Source organism: Cydia fagiglandana, chromosome 11 (genome assembly GCF_963556715.1).
Source record: "Cydia fagiglandana chromosome 11, ilCydFagi1.1, whole genome shotgun sequence".
NCBI classification, from domain to species: Eukaryota; Metazoa; Arthropoda; class Insecta; order Lepidoptera; family Tortricidae; genus Cydia; species Cydia fagiglandana.
Genome location: NC_085942.1, coordinates 68,455 through 89,929, shown reverse-complemented (window position 1 = coordinate 89,929; position 21,475 = coordinate 68,455). Strand labels below are relative to the sequence as shown.

General features: G+C 35.2%; 1 non-coding gene across 1 annotated transcript; it reads left to right on the top strand.

The window, feature by feature from the left end:
* Positions 1-16,947: 16,947 nt before the first annotated feature.
* On the top strand, positions 16,948-17,020 carry Trnas-gga (transfer RNA serine (anticodon GGA)). Its single transcript has one exon. It is a non-coding gene; the product is annotated as a tRNA-Ser (tRNA).
* Positions 17,021-21,475: the final 4,455 nt, after the last annotated feature.

Below are 21,475 nucleotides of genomic sequence, written 5' to 3'. Positions count from 1 at the left end.
TTTAAAGTTTAGAAATTTTATATTATTTCCACTCAGAATCGCAATCTCTTTCGATACGAGAAAAAAAGTGTCGCCAAAATATCATAATTTTTTTTGTCCCTTTTATTAAGGTCATAGAAGATTGTATTGAAAACATATTCAAATGGACCAATAACATATGCCTATTACAAATCAACTCCGAGTTCTCTCGCACTTCTTTGAAGTTCATCACCAGGTCCATCTCGTGACATGAGACCTAACTGCTCACCTAGAGGATTCTAAAAAACCCATACAACATATGTCTATCACAAACCAACACCGAGTTCCCTCGCACTTCTTTGAAGTTCATCATCAGGTCAATCTCGTGACATGAGACCTAACCTAACTGCTCACCTAGAGGATTCTAAAAAACCCATACAACATAAGTCTATCACAAACCAACACCGAGTTCCCTCGCACTTCTTTGAAGTTCATCATCAGGTCAATCTCGTGACATGAGACCTAACTGCTCACCTAGGGGATTCTAAAAATCCCATACAACATATGTCTATTACAAACCAACACCGAGTTCCCTCGCACTTCTTTGAAGTTCATCATCAGGTCAATCTCGTGACGTGAGACCTAACTGCTCACCTAGAGGATTCTAAAAAACCCATACAACATATGTCTATTACAAACCAACACCGAGTTCCCTCGCACGTCTTTCATCATCAGGTCCATCTTATAACATGCGGCTCCGCTGGCCTAGAGGATTCTAAAAACATATTACCTACATATTATGTCTACAATGGTACAATACGGCATGCATAACGAAGCACGAAGTTTCCGCAACTGACGAAACCATCATCGTCACATCACTAGTCGAAAGGGAAAGGGATAGCACATTGCATTTTCAAGTTGACGAAAAGGGACGGACTACTGCGCCTCTGCTTAGTGACCAGTATAAAATGAACCCCGCGGACAAGAAACATTATTCAATGAAATAATGAATTTTACTTTCCAGTGGGATGTTATTCCATCTGGTTTGTAAGTAGAAGTCTTAGATGACTTGCCACATTTTATACTGCAATATCCCATGATTTCCCAATAAATTCAATAGTTTACGATTTATTTTCTGAGACTCGTGCACACTGCTAACAGGTCGTAATCTTGGGCGCAACTGATCGGAGTGGCGCGTGAGCAATCTTATATTTTAGACCAGCGGTGGAACAAAAATGGGTTTTGATAACATTAAAGTTTTTTCTTTTTTGATATGTTATTGTAAGCATGTTAAATAACATTCATGTAAAAAGTTAGAAAATTTTAGGTGGAGCGTTCGGCCATATTTAAATTTTCAATTTTTGCTAAATAACTATGTAAATATAAAATTTAAGTTACAAAAAACTTTAACATATTCAATAACACTTTAATTTATTCACAATATTCGGTTTTTAGAAATCTGGAACAGCTGCTTTCTGGTGAACGTAAAAACAGGAATTATTATGTAAATACAGAATTAGAGTAGCTGATATTGCAAAATTACGATATTATCTATCAACTTAGTATACATGTAAAAAGTTAGAAATGTAGACAATGTGCTTGTCTAGATATTGATTTCTCGTTAAGCAGTATAGCCAATATTGAATTAAAGTTTGTAGAGTTAATATTACACGGTCATAATAAAGATCTTACTTCTCACACAAAAGATTAGAAATATAAAATCACGGCGACACTAAATACTGATACGTAAGTATGCATTCCGAGCTTATATTAAGTTACATTTCAAACGCGCGGCGTTTGCGCGCGCCGCGCTGTGCGCCGTGGCAGGAGGCAGCGATCGACGGTCGCGGGCTAGCGGTTAGCGCGGTGCCCTTAAAAATACGCAAAGCGTTTATAAAATTATTATCAATGGTAAATAGTTATTTTACACAGTACACTAATGGAAACTTACCTTCCCTTATTTATTTCTATATGTACTAGGGATTGCCCGCGGTTTCGTTTACGTAGAATTCGTTATCGTGTTAAGTATAGAAATAATAGATACATTTGAAAATTATTTTAGGTGCATTGTCATACAGATAACTACCCTTGTTAAAGTATTCTTCAAATTCAATACACAGGTGTCATTTCAATATAATTTTGCGTAATTTGGCGCTTTTAGGTTATAAATGACTTGCGACATATATTTTTTAAGAGCGATCATCTCCGATAATATTTACTTTATCATAAAATCAATTTCAAACTAACGTTATTCAATATTTATCATTTTAAAGTCAATATTACCAACCAACTGATCCAATTTACCTACGGTAACAACTCAAAATTTGCATCAAATTAAATGCCACTTTTCTTATCCGTTTCGAACAATCAAGAGGGCCTTTACGAGCTGATGTGGTGAAAATTTTATTTAACCTACGTCCCTTGAAACCTTCACTACGCTCAAGGTTCAACTTTACGAACCACTCGCTACGCTCGTGGTTCAATTTTAGAATGTTTGAATTTGTGAATGTGCTTCCTGCCTCGCACAGCCAAACTGTGGAATGAACTGTCCGATACGACCTTCAAACCTTCAAAGACCCCCATCTTAAAGGTCGGCAACGCGCTTGCAACCCTTCTGGTGTTGCGGGTGTCCATGGGCGGCGGTAATCGCTAACCACCAGGTGATCCGTCTGCTCGTTTGCCTCCTATTTAATAAAAAAAAATGTTTCGCTTGTTTGGGTACCAATATTAATTAGCACGAGCGGTTAATCAACAACTTTTCCCCTTGTAAAACAAATAAATAAGGTAGGTGAGGTGCAGGCATATGAGGCCCGGCGGGTAACAAGGCCCAGCATTCAAAAATAGCAGTTGCTCCCTATTATTCCCAATTATTCTGAATTTGTACTTGTTGCTAAGAAGGCCCACTGTCAGTGCAGGTAAAAAGTAGTGTCCGACCGAAACATGTTTTTTTGCCGAAACCGAAACCGAAACCGAATGTTCGGCTTTGGCTCTAGTTTCGGCCGAAACCGAAACCGAAACCGAAACTTTTGTAGACTTGATAAAATCGTTGAAAAATGTTATAAAACCGCTTTTATACACATATTATGGGGCGTCAACACCGAATGTCCTTGAAATTGATGTTACTTAAGCAGTTTTTTTTAAGAAAATTACTAAGACCAAGATAATTCTGCAACGATTTTGATAACACACGCAGTGCAAGTGTTATTTTAAACATCAAAACTTCTATGAAATTATGACGTATCAATAACATTTGCACTAGTTGCACTGCGTATCAAAATCATTGCAGAATTTTCTTGGTCTAACTCTATTCAGTCACCAGTCAAGCTAACATGTAGATACAGGGTCAACCAAAACACCAACCAAAAACGCGAGCGCAGCGAGCGCGAAATATTTTGTTAACAATATCGCAAGGCCAGGTACCGATCTTCACCTGGGCCTAAAAGTCCGAAGTGCCCCAGTGAGGCGAACTTTCATGCGAAGTCAAAGCCGTGCTTCAGGCTTCAGGATAAGTAGTTGAGCACAGACTCCAACCAATGTCCATTGTATTAAAAAGCGAGACCGCAGTTTCGTCGACGTTCGACGAAGCAAAAGTTTTTCGGAACTTATTTACCTACGAAATATCATTTGATATTTACTATTTGCTTTTCGGTGAAGGAAAAACATCGTGAGGAAGCCGGACTAGTCCCGATAAGGCCTAGTTAACACTCTGGGTTTAAAGGTCAGTCTGATGGCAGTCGCTTTCGTAAAAACTAGTGCCTACACCAATTTTTGGAATTAGTTGTCTATTGGACCCCAGGCTCCCATTCCCATTGCCAGGGCACGGCAAAAATTCCGGGATTACGCGAGGAAGATGATGAGTTTTCTTATTATTCTCTTGCCGAGGGCCCAGTAACATGCGACAGTGCTATCTCATTCACTCCGATACAATTAGACAGTGTGCGCGTTATAAGTATTGACAGCCTCTTAAGACTGCGTCGGCCGTCCAGTGGCGCCCTCATTAGTGGAATTGTGTTTTTAATAAACCAATTAATTTCTGTACCTATACATGAATCAGTATATGTACCTAGATATTAATATTGTTGCCCTACTTATTCCCCAACTTTTGGTCTTTGTCCGAAGTACGATTTCGTAAGTTTCGGCCCGGCCGAAAGGTTCGGCCGTTTTTTGGCCGAAACCGAAACTACAGCCGAAACATGATTTTTTGGCCGAAACTGGCCGAAACCGAAACCGAAACCGAACCTTCGGTCGGACACTAGTAAAAAGGTCTAGTCCCGGGCCTTATTGAACGTATGAGATGAAATATTAGATTAAAATATTTTAAGATAATTTTCAATATTTTTAATCTCTTATTAATAAGGTCGATTTGAAGAAACTTCTATGAAATTATGACTTATAAATAACACTTGCACTGCGTGGGCTGTCAAAATTGCTGCAGACTTTTCTTGGTCTAACTCTAATATTTTTTCACTTGCTTTATTGACCTAAAGACGTTTTAAAGAAACAAAAAGTCTAATAACATTGAGGCACTTATACTTTTTAAAGGCAGTAACTAATTACAAGTGACTTTTTTTTGTTAATACATAGGTAGGTATTTACGATCATCATCATATATTTAAGAGTATGACTCTTGTCGGTGGAGCAATTTCCATGTTTGGCGGTCCTGCGCCTTCTCTTTGACAGCCCGATACGACACGACGTTGATCTTTTCCTTTATTTGATCCATGTACGCTCTCCTTGGTCTTCCCCTCTTCCTGTTTGCTTCAACTTTCCCTTCTATGATATTTTTGATAAATTCGTCGTGTCGTATCAGGTGCCCAAGCATCCTTCCTCTTCTATTGTCTATAGTTCTTAACAAACTCCTCCTCTCTCCTACTACATAGGCCACACTGAATGTTTTGCACTACTGGCCACTGGTAAACATTTAAATTATGAATTGTATATTAAAAAAAAATACAGGCTTTTGATTATGGAATGTGACAAATGTTGGCGACAAATCGATCGTCTTTTGTTTTTAATGGCTTGTCAAAGTAAGTCAGTGCGTTGAACGTGGCTTTAACGCGAAAATATTTTTAGAGCTATGATTTTGTTATGATTTTAAAAGTTCGCTTACTCCGCAAGAGTGTAGTGCTTGCCTTCAAAATGCTTTTGGGATTGAAGCACCACATCTGAGCATCGTGAGGCGTTGGTATGATGAATTTAGTAGAGACAGTATTATTCTAGATAATGATTTTCGTGAAGGTCGACCGTTCACGGCGATCATTCAAGGAAATGTGGCTACTGTGAGACGACTCATTGAAGAAAACCCACGAATCACTTATGACGAAATTTGAGGACAATTAGGGATAGGTATGAGACAAATACAAAAGATTTTACAAGAATATTTAAAAGTCGGGAAGCCTTGTTGTCTTTGGATTCCTCACGAATTAACTTCAGTCCAAAAACAGGTACTTCTTGACTGGTGCCGAGAAATGCTGCGTAAGTATAAGCAAGGAAGTTCAAATGCTGTATATAACATCGTTAGAGGAGATGAAACCTGGATTTACTGCTACGATCCGGAAAAAAGGCATTAGTCCAGTCAATGGGTCTTTCGAAGGTGACAGGAGGCCCATAGAAGTTCAACAAGCCAAAAGCGTTGCCAAACATTTTGGTCGTCTGTTTTTTTTAAACGCGACATTTTTGTACCGTACTTTTAAATAATAAAAGAACGTTAAATACTGAGTAGTACACTACCATTTGTGTGCCCGTATAGCCTAAGCAAATTAGAAAAATCTGCGGAAATAATTCGTGTAGTTCTGAAAATTGGTACAGGTATACCTTGTGGTGTCCAGATAAACATACTAAAAGTCCTCGAGGGTAGGGGGTGTGCTGGGGATGTAGAGGGGGGTTGAAGGTACTTTTTTTCATATTTTTGCTCATATCTCGAATATCTGTACGAATAGCATTATAATTACTTAAGACAAAAGTTTTAACATACAATTACTACAAATTTGGTTATGTTTATTTTTACTCTGCGATCAATACTTTAGGGGCTACAGGCTGTTAAAGTTAAATAAGTAATAAAAAATAGACGGTTTAAGAAAACGTCGTTTTTTTGTAATTGTTCATAACAAATAAAAAAATTAGCTTAGAGTAAGCAAGCTAAGCAACCTGCTGATAAAATATAAAAAAATAGGCCATATGCATGTCGGGCCATGCTCAGTGTAGGGTTCCGTAGTTACCCGTCTGTCAAAATAGATTATTTGCCATAACTCAAAAACAGCTTTACCGATTAGGTTCGCTATATTTTTCCTTGAAAGTATTTACTAAGTTATGTTTTCACGATTTTCTTCATATTTTTTGGACCCATGGTTCAAAAGTTAGGGGAACTAAGGGGTAAATCACAACTTTTTTTCTTTCAGATCGATTATTTCTGAAAATGTTAAGTTGATCAAAAAATGGTTCTTGAAGACCCTTATTCGTTTTAAAAGACCTATCCAACGACACCCCACACTATAGGGTGGAAGCGAAAAAAAATTTCATCCCCACTTTAATGTAGGGCAACCACCATAATTTTTTTTCTAGTTTTCATGTTTAAATTTGACACGAATATATAAATCAGTTACGCTGACAAAGTTGTAAAATATAAATTAGAAAAAATATTTTTGTAGGGTGGCTGCCGTACATTAAAAAGGGGATGAAATTTTTTTTCGCTTCCACCCTATAGTGTGGGATGTCGTTGGATAGGTCTTTTAAAACGAATACGGGTCTTTGAGAACCATTTTTTGATCTGCTTAATATTTTCGGAAATAATCGATCTGAAAGAAAAAAAGTTGTGTTTTCCACTTTAGTTCCCCTAACATTTGAACCATGGGTCCAAAAAATATGAAAAAAATCGTGAAAGTAAAGCTTAGTAAAGACTTTCAGAGAAAAATATAGCGAACCTGATTAGGTTTGCTATATGAACTGAAGGAAACTCAAAAACTGCTTAATCGATTGATTAAGCAGTTTTTGAGTTTTTACAAATAGTCTATTTTGACGGACGGGTAACTACGGAACCCTACACTGAGCATGACCCGACATGCTCTTGGCCGGTTTTTTTAGATTTTATCAGCAGGTTGCTTAGCTTGCTTATTCTCAATTAAAATTTTTATTTATGATGAACAATTATGAAAATACGACGTTTTTTTAAACCGTCTATTTTTATCTCTTATTTAACTTTAACAGCCTGTAGCTCCTAAAGTATTGATCGCAGAGTAAAAATTAACATAACCAAATTTGTAGTAAATTTTATGTTAAAACTTTTGTCCGAAGTAATTATAATGCAATTCGTACACATTTTCGAGATATGAGCAAAAATATGAAAAAAGGTACCTTCAACCCCCCTCTACACCCCCAGCACACCCCCTACCCTCGAGGACTTTTAGTATGTTTATCTAGACACCACAAGGTATGCCTGTACCAATTTTCAAAACTACACGAATTATTTCCGCAGCTTGCCCAAATTCGGCTTAATTTGACGTGGCTAGTAGTCATTGAAAAAGACCGCGAGAGACGACCGAAAAGCCGCATCCTCCTGCGTCATAATAATGCGTCCACCGATACCGCAATAAAGGCAAAAACATTTTTTAATTACGAAAACGTGGAAAATGTCTCTTATACGGATTATAATCCAGACATTGCACCCTGTGACTTCTATCTATTTCCCAAAATTAAGGATTTAATTTGGGGTTTGACATTTAAGACCCCGGATAAGGCAGTTACTACGTTTCATCACCACGTCGAAAACATGCAGTCAAGTGATTGGGCCTCATGCTTCCAAAAATGGTCCGAGCGAGTGAATATGTGCATAGAATGTAAAGGGAAACATTTTGAGAAGCAATAAATGTATTATTATGGCTATAAATGGTTTTATTCAAAAGTTACGCAAAACTTTCAGTGTGGCCCTCGTATGCGTAAAACCTCTTCGTTGGTTTTCTTTTCTTTTACGATAGAATTGCGAAAAATAGATATTTTGCAACGAGTGACGAATTTTAAAACACGGTCAAAGGGAGTGTTTTAACGTGCTTATTATAGCACCAGTGTCGTAATGTAGCACCAGATGTACTGATAATACTTACTGTTACGAATAAATATTTATACTGTAAAAAAATATCCCACCAAACATATTTTCATGTAAATTTTATTGCTAAGACGAAACCATAAGACTCGCACTGTCAAAAAGTTGTCAGATCTCTTGTCGAGCCAAGCTTCAAACTCTACAAGCCCTAACTTCACTAACTCTACACCTTAGTCAAAATATGTGGCTTGGCTGTTTTGCTACCGCCACATGGGCATAAGGTGAAAAATTTATTAAATTCATTATTTTTAGGGTTCCGTACCTCAAAAGGAAAAATACTGAACCCTTATAGGATCACTCGTGTGTCTGGCTGTCCGTCTGTCACAGCCTATTCGCTCCGCAACTACTGCACCAATAAGTTGAAATTTGGTATACACATGTAAGTCTATAGCCCAAGGACATACATGTAAAGTAAATAATAGAAATTCAAATAAAGGGGTTACTTTTGAGATGAATGATAAATAGAAGTAAAAAAAACTATATCTTGTTATAATTAATATAAGAGATTTAGAATAAGAATTAATATAAGAGAATTAGAATAAGAATTAATATAAGAGAATTTTGTTAGAATTTTAATTAGTATAAGATAGATATGTATATTGTCATGTTATTTTCTCGAACTCCCCATCGGCATACAAACCTCCTCAAGGTTTTGCCCACGATGGGTCTTGTAATAATAATGTACTTTATTTAGCTTATTGTTCAATAAATTAAAAAATATATATATATATATATATATATATCAAATGAAGGGGCTCATTGTAAGAATCTCAGATATATTTTTTCATAATTTTAAAATAAATAGTTCAGAAGTTATTTAAGAAAATACGCAAAAATGACAATTCTCCTCCCCCCTTATCTCCGAAACTACTGGGTCTAAAATTATGAAAAAAATACACATATTAGCTCTTTTCCTATAGATGACAGGAAAACCTATTAGAAATGTGCAGTCAAGCGTGAGTCGGACTTAAGTACCTAGTTTTCCGATCCCTACGGGTTTTTTTAAAGACATTTTACTCACTTTTCTCTAAAAAAAATATATTGTTAAAAATTGTGTAATGTACAGAACCCTTGGAACGCGAGTGCGACTCGCATTTGGGCGGTTTTTGTATTATACTTACATACAATAGTTCTTGTAGAAACGAAACGGCCAAGCCACACACTTTTGGTGTAGAGCTAGTAAAGTTAGAGGGCTTGTAGAGTTAGAAGCTTGGCAAGAGATCTGATAACTTTTTGACAGTGCGAGCCTTATGGTTTCGTTTGGGCAACATTTTACATCAAAATGTTTTTGATGGGATTTCACTTCTTTTTGTAAGTTGTTTATGACAATCTTCCATCCCCTAATTTAAAGGGTTGGGGGTGATTTACTATTAAAAATCCTGAAATAAGTATCTGGGGGCATCTGTTACACAATGTACTTCTTACTGATTCCCCATATAAACCCTTCACCCCGTAAGGGTAAACTTTGGGGTTGAAATCTGCCTTCACCCCGTAAGGGTAAACTTTGAGGTTGAAATCTATTCTATATCCTTCCCCATAACAATACCTATCTACATACCAAATTTCAACTAAATCGGTTCAGCGATTATTGATTCCCCATACAAAATGAAACCCCATCTTCATCCCCTTAGGGATAATTTTTTTTTGAATTTATTTGTTGTTTGTGTACTAAAACTATCTTACATACCAAATTTCAGCTTCTTAGAGGACTTCAGGAAGTACCCGGTATTGATGATCATCAAGTGAGTGAGTCAGTGACGAAATCGAAGTTTTTAGATATGAATAAAATCTAAAGTATAAGAGCTATGCAATTGATATGCTTAATAAGTCCGAGAACTTTGTTTATCTGGTATAATCCAACCCCAAGTTATGAGGGTTCCAAAAAACGACGAAGCGCTTCGAGAAAAGGTAGATAGTGCCCTTGCGCTTTTCTCGTCTTGGCGGGGGCACTGCCGTGCCCCCAGATGTTAAAAGATGAGACTACTGTAACTAATAAAGATTTATGTTTAGTTACCTACTATTTTCGCGTAAACTAGACAATTTTTATATCTTTAGTTATTAAGACCCAAAATAATTATTTTTACTTATTATAAATAAATCCTCCTGTTATGAAGTATCAAATATTGTTATTTGTATATGTATAACTCTTAAGTTAAAAACTGTCACATGTCAAAATGTTTATTTTTTGCGGGATTAAGTAATACACTGGTAGTGTTCAATAAGGCCCATAATAGGACTTTTATAAAAGGTATATTTTCCAAGAGTATCGTAATATTTTTATAACTATTTTGGTATAATGAAGAAACTTAAATAAATGAGAAACCTATTTGAGTGAGTTTTTCATACTTCATATCCTGTTTATTAAAAAAAAACCATTTTAATTTAAGGTGGGCTGTATATAGGCATATACGGCCCACACGGAATATACAATAAGGTAAGTGAGGCCACTTACCTTATTGTATATTCAGGATGTATACCGTGTAATATTGAGCAGTTGGTTTATAATATACATATTATGATATTGACGTTGAATAGGACAGGACATGACAATAGGAACCAGAAATAGGTATAGTTGGTCAAACCAATTTGTCAGTCAATAAAAACAAAAAACTATATTCATCCTTTTCTTTTGGGTGCTAGTACTAGTGTACGTCAAAGATAGTATGATGATTCTCCCTGTCTATGTTTGAAATGAAACAGTCCTTTGACAAACTATGTATAGTAAAAAATAGTTGTGAATATCTTGTACATTTTTATTACAATATTAGTCAAGATAATGAAATATAGCTGGTCAAGCAAATCTTGTCACTAAAAAAAGGCGCGAAATTCAAATTTTCTATGGAACGATATCCCTTCGCGCCTACATTTTTCAAATTTGCCGCCTCTTTCTACTGACAAGATCTGATTGACCAGCTGTAGGTATTTTTACTTAATAAGATATTTTAATTTCACGTAATGTCCGCATCTAATTTATATATGTGCACGGTAAACAAACAAATGAATGATAAGAAAAGACAGACAGTGTTACTGAGCGGGAGGTGGGGCGAGGGGCGAGGTATAGGTAGGCTATGATAGGCCCTCGAGCGCCGCGCCGGTGACTGACGGACCAGCGCGGCGTATGTATGAATTTCGCGCCTTTTTAACTAGATTTTACTATTACAATGCAAGCTACACACAGAAATTTCTTACTTTCCATAATATGGCTGCGTATATTATTTTATAGTAATAGACTTATTTTTACAGACTCTAATTCAATATTAGATCTTATAGGACAAAAAACGCATATTAATTCTAAAGCATATATCTTATTCTTCTAGCTTTTTAGCTTGCCTATTAACTTATAAATTTAGATATGTTGTTGTGGATTTATTAAACTTTAATTCAATATCGACAAAATAATAAGCTAATTGTAGTTTGACAAAGAAGCACGTTAAAAAAATTTCTAATAATTTTACATTATAAAGCGTCATACATATTATAAACAATGGAACTTAAACATTGCACTTTAATTCAATATTAAAAAATCATAACTAAAAATATATAAATACCTAATTTATATCTAACGCTCGTTCTAACTTTTCATCATATATAGCATATATGCTTAAAAATATCTCCTATATCAGATAAGTATCACTTTTTCAACTTTAGAATTATCAAAACTTTTAGTGCAAAAATCCGGTCCCACTATTGAGCTAATTTGACCTATACACCATATGTGCGGTGACCGCGAGTCGTCCTATAAGCTCGGTCTATAGGGGTTGGTCTGTGCCTATACCTAACGTAAATCACAGATGCAGTCTATGTAAATTATCGCCGGTATTCGAACAATGAGATACGTCAAATACTAGATATTGAAACGATATGGATTAGATATGTCAGTGTCAAACAAGTGTCAAAAGTGACGTATTTGTTTGAAGAAACGTCAGTTTTGACACTTGTTTGACACTGACATATCTAATCCATATCTTTTCTAGATCTATTAACTGACGTATCTTAAAGTTGGAATCGGGCCGTATATGTAATACAGTAATAGTTGGTTCTCCTTATCCGAATTTCATACAATTGTATTGACAGTTTTTCTCTTAATAACTTGATTTCCTGCACTTTAAACCTTGATATTCAAGGAAATATGGATCGTTTGAATTGGCAACTGAAAAATAATGACCAGTTATTCAATAATATTATATAAAATATACATTCAAAAACCGGCCAAGTGCGAGTCGGACTCGCGTTTCAAGAGTTCCGTATATTACACAATTTTTAACAATGTATTTTTTATGTGAAACGTGAGTGAAATCTCTTTAAAAAATCCGTAGGGGTCGTACCAAAAACTGTAATTAAGTCTGACTCACGCTTGACTGTACATTTCTAATAGGTTTTCCTGTCATCTATAGGTATAGACCTATTTTATGTATCTTTTTCAAAATTTTTGACCTAGTAGTTTCGGAGATAAAGGGGGGGGGGGGGGGGGGGAATGGTCATATAATGCCTATTTTCTTGAATAACTTCTAAACTGTTTATTTGAAAATTATAAAAAAACTAGCTGTTGCCCGCGACTTTGTCCGCGTGGAATCTTATCTTTCATCATTTTACATCTTTAGTATTACCTATAATTTTCATATCCAAGCAATGTTTAAATTAAATACTTTTCTTTTTTTAGCAAGTTGTATGGAGTTTTAAGCCAAGTGGATTTTGATGTTGATTGCTGAAATTAAGTACTTTTTTGTATTCTCATAATAGGTACCTATGCCCTTATACAAAGATTCAAGTTCCGCACTCACAAAATATCTGATCTCCATACAAACTTTCAACCCCTTTCTCACCACCATGGAGGATGATTTTCAAAAATGATTGAATTAATTTTCATGTTTTTTTAATTTAATGCCTTTTTATGCAAAAAGTTCAAGTTCCTAGCTTAAAATTAAATTTGCACCCGCAGACGAAATTTCATTCTCTTTTTAACCCCCTTAGGGGTTGAATTACTTTTTTTGTAATCGACTATTATGCCTTTCTAAGAAGTTTCAAAACCATTTCTAATGGATTCAAAGTCTCAACCCCTTTTTAACCCTGTTAGGGGATGAATTTTACAAAACACTGAAATTACTTTTCCTGTCTTCTAATAATATCCCTAAATACAAAGATTCAAGTCCCACACTCGAAAAAATGATTGATATCCATACAAACTTTCAACCTCTTTTTCACCACCTTCGGGGATGAATTTTCAAAAACGCTGAAATCAGTTTTCTTGTATTTCAATAATATATCTTTTAACGAAGTTTCAAGTTCCTAGCTTAAAAGAAAACTTTAACCCCATACAAACTTTCATCCCCTTTTTAACCCCCTTAGGGGTTGAATTTCTCAAAATCGCTTCTTATCTCTTGTACACTTTATAAATGCAATCTGGTGCGCAAATTTCAACTTTCTGGCTTTTGTAGTTTCGGCTCTGCGTTGATGAATCAGTCAGTCAGGACACTTGCATATATATAGATATAATATTTGAGATCCTTACAATAAGCTCTTTCATTTGATATGTATCATGATATAGTTTGAACACTTTAATTTTTAAATTTTTAGGGTTCCGTACCCAAAGGGTAAAACGGGACCCTATTACTAAGACTTCGCTGTCCGTCCGTCCGTCCGTCCGTCCGTCTGTCTGTCACCGGGCTGTATCTCACGAACCGTGATAGCTAGACAGTTGAAATTTTCACAGATGATGTATTTCTGTTGCAGCTATAACAACAAATACTAAAAACAGAATAAAATAAAGATTTGAATGGGGCTCCCATACAACAAACGTGATTTTTGACCAAAGTTAAGCAACGTCGGGAGTGGTCAGTACTTGGATGTGTGACCGTTTCTTTTTTTGCTTTTTTTTTGTTCTTTTTTTTTGCAATATGGTACGGAACCCTTCGTGCGCGAGTCCGACTTGCACTTGCCCGGTTTTGCATTTACCCCCCAAAAGTGGCCCCCATGTTTAAAATTCATTTGTTTACGTTGCATGTCCGTATTTGGGTCACAAACTTACATATTATGTGTACCAAATTTCAACTTGATTGGTCTAGTAGTTCCGGAGAAAATCGGCTGTGACAGACGGACAGACGGACAGACAGACAGACAGACGCACGAGTGATCCTATAAGGGTTCCGTTTTTGAGGTACGGAGCCCTAAAAATTGAGAAAATTTTGCTTAACGCTTGTTTGTGTGAGTTACCTTTACACTATCCGTGTCAAACAAGATGGCGAAGTTAAGTTTAACAGTAACAAACAAAGATGTCACTTTAACATAGGTGACCTAACTAAGTAGTGCCTAATTTGTTCGATAGATGGTAATAACGTAAGGATATCTAATTCACAAAATATAGTATTTAACTTATTATAAACCATTTCCGGTAAAGTTTGACCCCTCAATTCTCAGGTATATAAACATTTCAAGGAATATTTGTAAATAATTATGTTACCAGTTCAAAAAGTAAGGAATGGTACTACTTAATCGCAAAATTAAAATTAAATAGGTACATATTTATAACTAGCTGTTGCCCGCGACTTCGTCCGCGTGGAATCTTATCTTCAACATTTTACATCTTTAGTACCTATAATTTTCATATCCAAGCAATGTTGAAATTACTTTTGTTTTTTAGCAAGTTGTATGAAGTTTTAAGTCAAGTGGATTTTGATGTTGGTTGTTGAAATTACTTTTCATGTATACTATTTTAATAATAGGTACCTATATGCCCTTATACAAAGATTCAGGTTCCGCTCTCACAAAATATCTGATCTCCATACAAACTTTCAACCCCTTTCTCACCACCTTGGGCGATGAATTTTCAAAAATTCTTAAATTCGTTTTCATGTTTTTTAATATTATATAAACTTTTTTTTTGCATAAAGTTCAAGTTCCTAGCTTAAAATTAAATTTACACCCCAAGACGAAATTTCATTCCCTTTTTAACCCCGTTAGGGCTTGTATTTCCAAAAACGTTGCAATCATTTTTTATTGTAATCGGCTATTATGCCTTTCTAAGAAGTTCCAAAGCATTTGTAATGGATTCATATTTTTAACCCCTTTTTAACACTGTTAGGGGATGAATTTTACAAAACGCTGAAATTACTTTTCCTGTCTTCTAATAATATCCCTAAATGGGTCGAGCAACTATTTCTTGTTGTTATTCTGTCCCATCAGCCAGGAGACAATAGTAGCATAGTTTCTTAGAAGAGCTGCTGTATCATGTTCTACAAACATGCTTAGTAGATGTCCCATTATAGAAAGGCCTTATAACTACCAAAAAAATCATGTTTGGTTCATTTAAATACGAAATAACTAGTGATTTAAGAGTGACCCAGGCGACCGTAACCATGACAACTAGTGACAAGAAAAAGTTGATTCACCCAAATACAAAGATTCAAGTCCACCACTCGAAAAAATGTTTGATATCCATAAAATCTTTCAACCCCTTTTTCACCACCTTAGGGGATGAATTTTCAAAAACGCTGAAATTTGTTTTCTTGTATTTTAATAATATATTTTTTCACGAAGTTTCAAATTCCTAGCTTAAAAGAAAACTTTAACCCCATACAAACTTTTATCCCCTTTTTAACCCTGCTAGGGGATGAATTTTACAAAACGCTGAAATCACTTTTCCTGTCTTTTAATAATATCCCCAAATACAAAGATTCAAGTCCCGCGTTCGAAAAAAATATTGATATCCATACAAACTTTCAACCCCTTTTTCACCACCTTAGGGGATGAATTTTCAAAAACGCTGAAATTAGTTTTCTTGTATTTTAATTTAATACATATTTGCAAAGTTTCAAGTTCCTACCTTAAAATAAAATTTGTACCCCAAGACGAACTTTATACCCCTTTTTAACCCTCTTAGGGATTGAACTTCCAAAAACGTTGCAATCACTTTTATTTCGTAATCAGCTAAGCCTTTCTAAGAAATTTCAAAGCATTTGTAATGGATTGAAACTTTCAACCCCTTTTTAACCCTGTTAGGGGATGAATTTTACAAAACGCTGAAATTACTTTTCCTGTCTTTTAATAATATCCCCAAATACAAAGATTTAAGTCCCGCGTTCGTAAAAAAATTTGATATCCATACAAACTTTCAACTCCTTTTTCACCACCTTAGAGGATGAATTTTCAAAAACGCTAAAATTAGTTTTCTTGTATTTTAATAATATATCTTCTTACGAAGTTTCAAATTCCTAGCTTAAAATAAAACTTGAACCCCATACAAACTTTCATCCCCTTTTTAACCCCCTTAGGGGTTGAATTTCTCAAAATCGCTTCTTATCTCTTGTACACTTTATAAATGTAATCTGTGTGCAAATTTCAACTTTCTATCTTTTGTAGTTTCGGTTCTGCGTTGATGAATCAGTCAGTCAGTCAGGACACTTGCATTTATATATATAGATAGATAGATAGATAATATTCTTTGCATAATATGAGCGCATTAAGGTAGAATTGTTGGTGCGCTTTAGTTTTTTTTCCACTATTTCCACAGTTTTTATCGGAAATGTAAAATTTAAATTGTGATGTATAGTTGAATAACTGGTTTTTTAAAAACTATACGCAAAATTTTTTTGACGATTTTAGTTTAGCTATAAATTTTATATATATCTATTTTTTTCATAAAAAGTGGTATTTCTTTGTTTCTAGCTCTGAAAATATACATTTTTTAAATTTTATATTAAAGGAAAAAATTTAAAAATTTACGCTTCCGGCAGGACTTGAACCCGCATCCTCCACAATCCGTGTGTTGTCTAGCGACATCTACCGAAAGACAATTACATCTTTCGACAATTACAATTTTCGGTAGATGTCGCTAGACGCCACCCCAAAGGCGTGTTTACATAAAGAAAGGAATGGAAAGATTTGCGATGTCCTGGTAGGCTTCCGTAGCTCAATTGGTTAAGAGCAACACACGGATTGTGGAGGATGCGGGTTCAAGTCCTGCCGGAAGCGTAAATTTTTCCATTTTTTCCTTTAATATAAAATTTGGAATATCGCTCGCAGACGTATCTGCTTGTTAAAAAATTGTTTTATATACATTTTTTTACAAACAATGTTCAGATAAATTATAATAAATTTAATAACCTTTCATTACATGTAACACACATGTATGTGTGATGTGACTCATAGTATCCTCATAGTATTCTTGCAGACTTCGCATCTAAATACATATATTTGCTCATAGTATAGCTATAATTTACATTTTACGAAATTCGGCAGTGATTATTTGTATGACGTCATTATTCGTGACTGGGGGACAATAAAGATGGTCTCCCGGCAGTTTTAGAACCCAGCGGGCGCAGCACGGTTCCATTTTTATCGACTATCACTATGCGCGTCCCTTTCGCACTAACATACTTGTTAGAACGTGACAGGCATGGTGACAAGGGATAAAAACGCGACCGTGCTACGCCGCCAGGTCATATTGCTAATAACATACTAGAAGCTTACGCGGATTATCCTGAAAATGACCAATTTGGATTTTTTTTTACTTTATTAATGCATTTGTATGGGCAAATACCTACATTTTGATGCATAATTTCCACATATTTGGTCCAATTTTGATTTTATTGATATCAACGTATGGCGTCAGACGTCGTCTTTAATTTTGTAACTACATTGCTTTAACGTCCGACTTTTGGTTTGGTTGTAAAACCCAAATAATTGAATATTTTTTTACATCATTTTGATTCTTTTGTAAATGGCTCTTAAACTGCTATACAGTGTGTTTTTTTTAAGTGGGACAGTATGGGGAAATCCCAAAGTATAAGAGATACAGGGAAACTGTCTTAGGAAACATTAGGTACTTTTTTGTGAAAAAAAAAATGGTATAGTCAAAATTTTGGTCAAGTGTGAGTTGTCCCTAAAAATGATTAATTTTGATGAAATTTTTTTTTGACGCACGTCTACTCAGTTTCATGAGGGGATCATTTTATTGTATGGGAAGAAAAAAATCGGGACAGCAGAAGTTAGTCAAATTTAAGAAAATCGTTTTCATTTTTACAACCCGTGTAAATTGAAAACCACTGCCCACTGCAAGGTTTTTATTTAAAAAATATTGCCTATTCCAGTTTTACATTTGAATTTGGAACACTTTATTTGGTTTAAAAAGGATTAAAATACTTTAAGATATTCTTACGCGAGCCTTACCTTACAAATCTAATTAAAAAAAAAAACAAATTTTAAATTTGGAACTTCTTGAAACAAACAGTATTTTACTTGATATTTCATTGTTTAAAGTTAACATTATGTTAAGTTTTCGTCATGGAATTACCAAACTCGCATAAAGTAGATTTAATTGAAGCGTATTTTGTAAATTATCGTAGCTCTGTGAATGCGTTACAGTGGTATCGGGAACGTTATCCGGACCGCGATCAACCGGACCGCAAAATTTTTGACAAACTGGTGAAAAATTTAAGAAAGGGAGGCTGTTTTAAATTAAAACGGAAGAGACGAGCCACAGTAATAAATGAATTTACAACTATCGCAATCTTAGGATATTTTGAAGCCTACCCAAAAGCCTCATTGAGGGAAGCTGCTAACACTATCGGTGTGCATAAATCTACAGTACGAAAGGTATTGAAGGCTTACAAGTACAAGTGTTACATAGAAGGTCATCTTGTACAAGCATTGCTTCCAGGAGACACTGACCGGAGATTAGCATTTTGCCAGTGGTTTGTAGCATGCTCGATTAGAAACCCGTCTTTTCCAAGCCGGATTATTTGGACAGATGAATGCAATTTTTCAAACAATGGCATGTACAATAGAAAAAATAATCATTTTTGGGCACGTACAAACCCCTTCCGAACTACGGCAACCCATAACCAGGTCCGCTTTTCCTTTAATTGTTGGTGTGCAATATTAGATAATAAAATCTTTGCCATTAAAATTTACCATGGAACATTGAATAGTCAAAAATATCAGGAAATATTAAACATGGCTGTGGATTTAGTAGATATGGCAATTCCATTAAATAATTTGAATAATATCATCTACCAACAAGACGGCGCCCCTGCCCACAATAGTATCGCTACGAAACAGTTTTTAAATGAACATTTTCTTGATCGCTGGATGGGCACAAATGGCCCTATTAAATGGCCACCACGTTCACCCGATTTAACACCGTTGGATTTTTTCATTTGGGGGTACCTTAAAGGTCGAATTTATGCAGATACTTACAACTCGGTACAAGAGTTAAAAGACGCAGTGCATTATCATTTGAACAACATACATCACAACGCCTTGTCTAAAGCTACCAGAGGTGTTCTGAAACGCGCTCGTGCCTGCATTCGACAAGAGGGAGGCCACTTTGAACATTTACTTTAATGTAAAATTATTTTATTAAATTTACCTAACTTCTGCTGTCCCGATTTTTTTCTTCCCATACAATAAAATGATCCCCTCATGAAACTGAGTAGATGTGCGTCAAAAAAAAATTTCATCAAAATTAATCATTTTTAGGGACAACTCACACTTGACCAAAATTTTGACTATACCAATTTTTTTTTCACAAAAAAGTACCTAATGTTTCCTAAGACAGTTTCCCTGTATCTCTTATACTTTAGGATTTCCCCATACTGTCCCACTTAAAAAAAACACACTGTATATGTATTTTGGTACAAACTGTAAAAATGAAATATAGCATATTTAACTGGCTTTCATTCAATACCCCACACGATTATGTGTAATGCATAGTTTGGGTGCAATATGCAATATTCGCAACGAAGCGGGAGTCATTTTGATGACGTCATTCCGCTAAAGTAGATGGCCGGCGCCGCTGTCTTCCGGCAGTTTTGGAGACCCAATACCATGCTCAACAACATACTAAAAGTTGGTATCGGTTTCCGGCTCTGAAGTATCTCTTCGACCGTTTCCCATAAGGCACAGTACTATACTTTATTAGTTATTACCTATTTTAAGACAGTACATGCCCGACCGTCGCGGAGTGTATTCATTAATCAATTTAATCAATAAATATAGCAACAGATTCGATATTCACTTTGACTCTCTGACCAAAATTAGAAATTTATTCACTAGTAATTAATATATTTAGTTTTAATTCCATATTTATCTAGTTTATTCACTTAACCAGTTGACATCATGGTTGGGCTTTGCTCCTTATTCTACAATAATAAGGTGTTTAAATGTGCCGGCTCTGTTGTTGACTTTGCTTTTTTTAATTACTTGCATGTGGTGTTTACCAGTAATTAGTTATACATTCAGCATGTTGTCATTGTTTGTATAGATGTAAGCTTCAATGTAATAACTGTTGGTGAACCTATAAATAAATAAATAAATAAATTAAGCCGCTAATTGTGTCATTTTATCATATTATCAATAAATCGTTATTTCGGTGGAAACTGCAGTGTTATCATTATCAACTATCATCTCAAGACTGTACGAGGCGCATCCCGTACATGTAGTAAGTGATTTGTGAAAGGGATCAATCCTGCCTAGATGTCTATTACAATAGTTGGGCACTCCACATAGGTTGGAAATCACGATTTAGGCCGCCAAAAGTCAACTTTCTAAAAGTCGGCTTATCGCAAAACTAATTACTTTTCGAAATACACCACACTATCACGGAATTAATCCCACCCCACCACCACCCTTATCAGTTACGTAGGTTATCTACCAGGTTCTCAAAACTCAGTCATCACATACGTTGCGCAAGCGGTTCTTAGCACTCTTATCCGAAGCAAACATTTCTAAGCCAAGATTTATTTTTGTGGAGTTTATTAGTCAGTGAAAGTGATGGATATCGAAAATTCAGATAAGTTTCTATTATTTTCAATTATTTCAAATTAGAAATATTGATTTTATGATATATAAATAACCCACCAAACATGACCCTCCTCTTGATGAAAATTTTATTATTTTTTCATATTCAATTGTGAAAATAGTATACTTCCGGGCCCGTCCCAGTGATATTTTTTATGTCATTCTATAAATCAACTATATATTTACATTTTATGAAAAAATTGGAGGGCACTTTTGGGCACTTTGTAAAATATCGAATTTCAAAAAAATTTTTCGGAAATAGCAAATTATTACGTTTTTTTTTCATTAGCGTTAAAATGTCTTTTCTGTTATTCTAGGTTTAGCAAATGCCTCTGGTTTAAATGCTGTGACTCAGAAATACCTGTCTGATAAGTTAAATGAACAAAATTTTCAGTCAATAACTGAAAAATTGGATTTTTTGGAAAATTATCTCCTTATGCACTCAGGTGACGGAGATAAGGAAAAAAATAACATGAAGCATAAATTTTCACATTCTAAATCAGAATTTAGAAAGAGATGGATTAGATCACGTCGCGTTGTGGAAAATTTTCTGATATCTAATGAATCTTGCTTGGAAGGAAACCCCGCTGCTCCGCTCATACGCTCTGGAAACGTCAAAGCTTTATA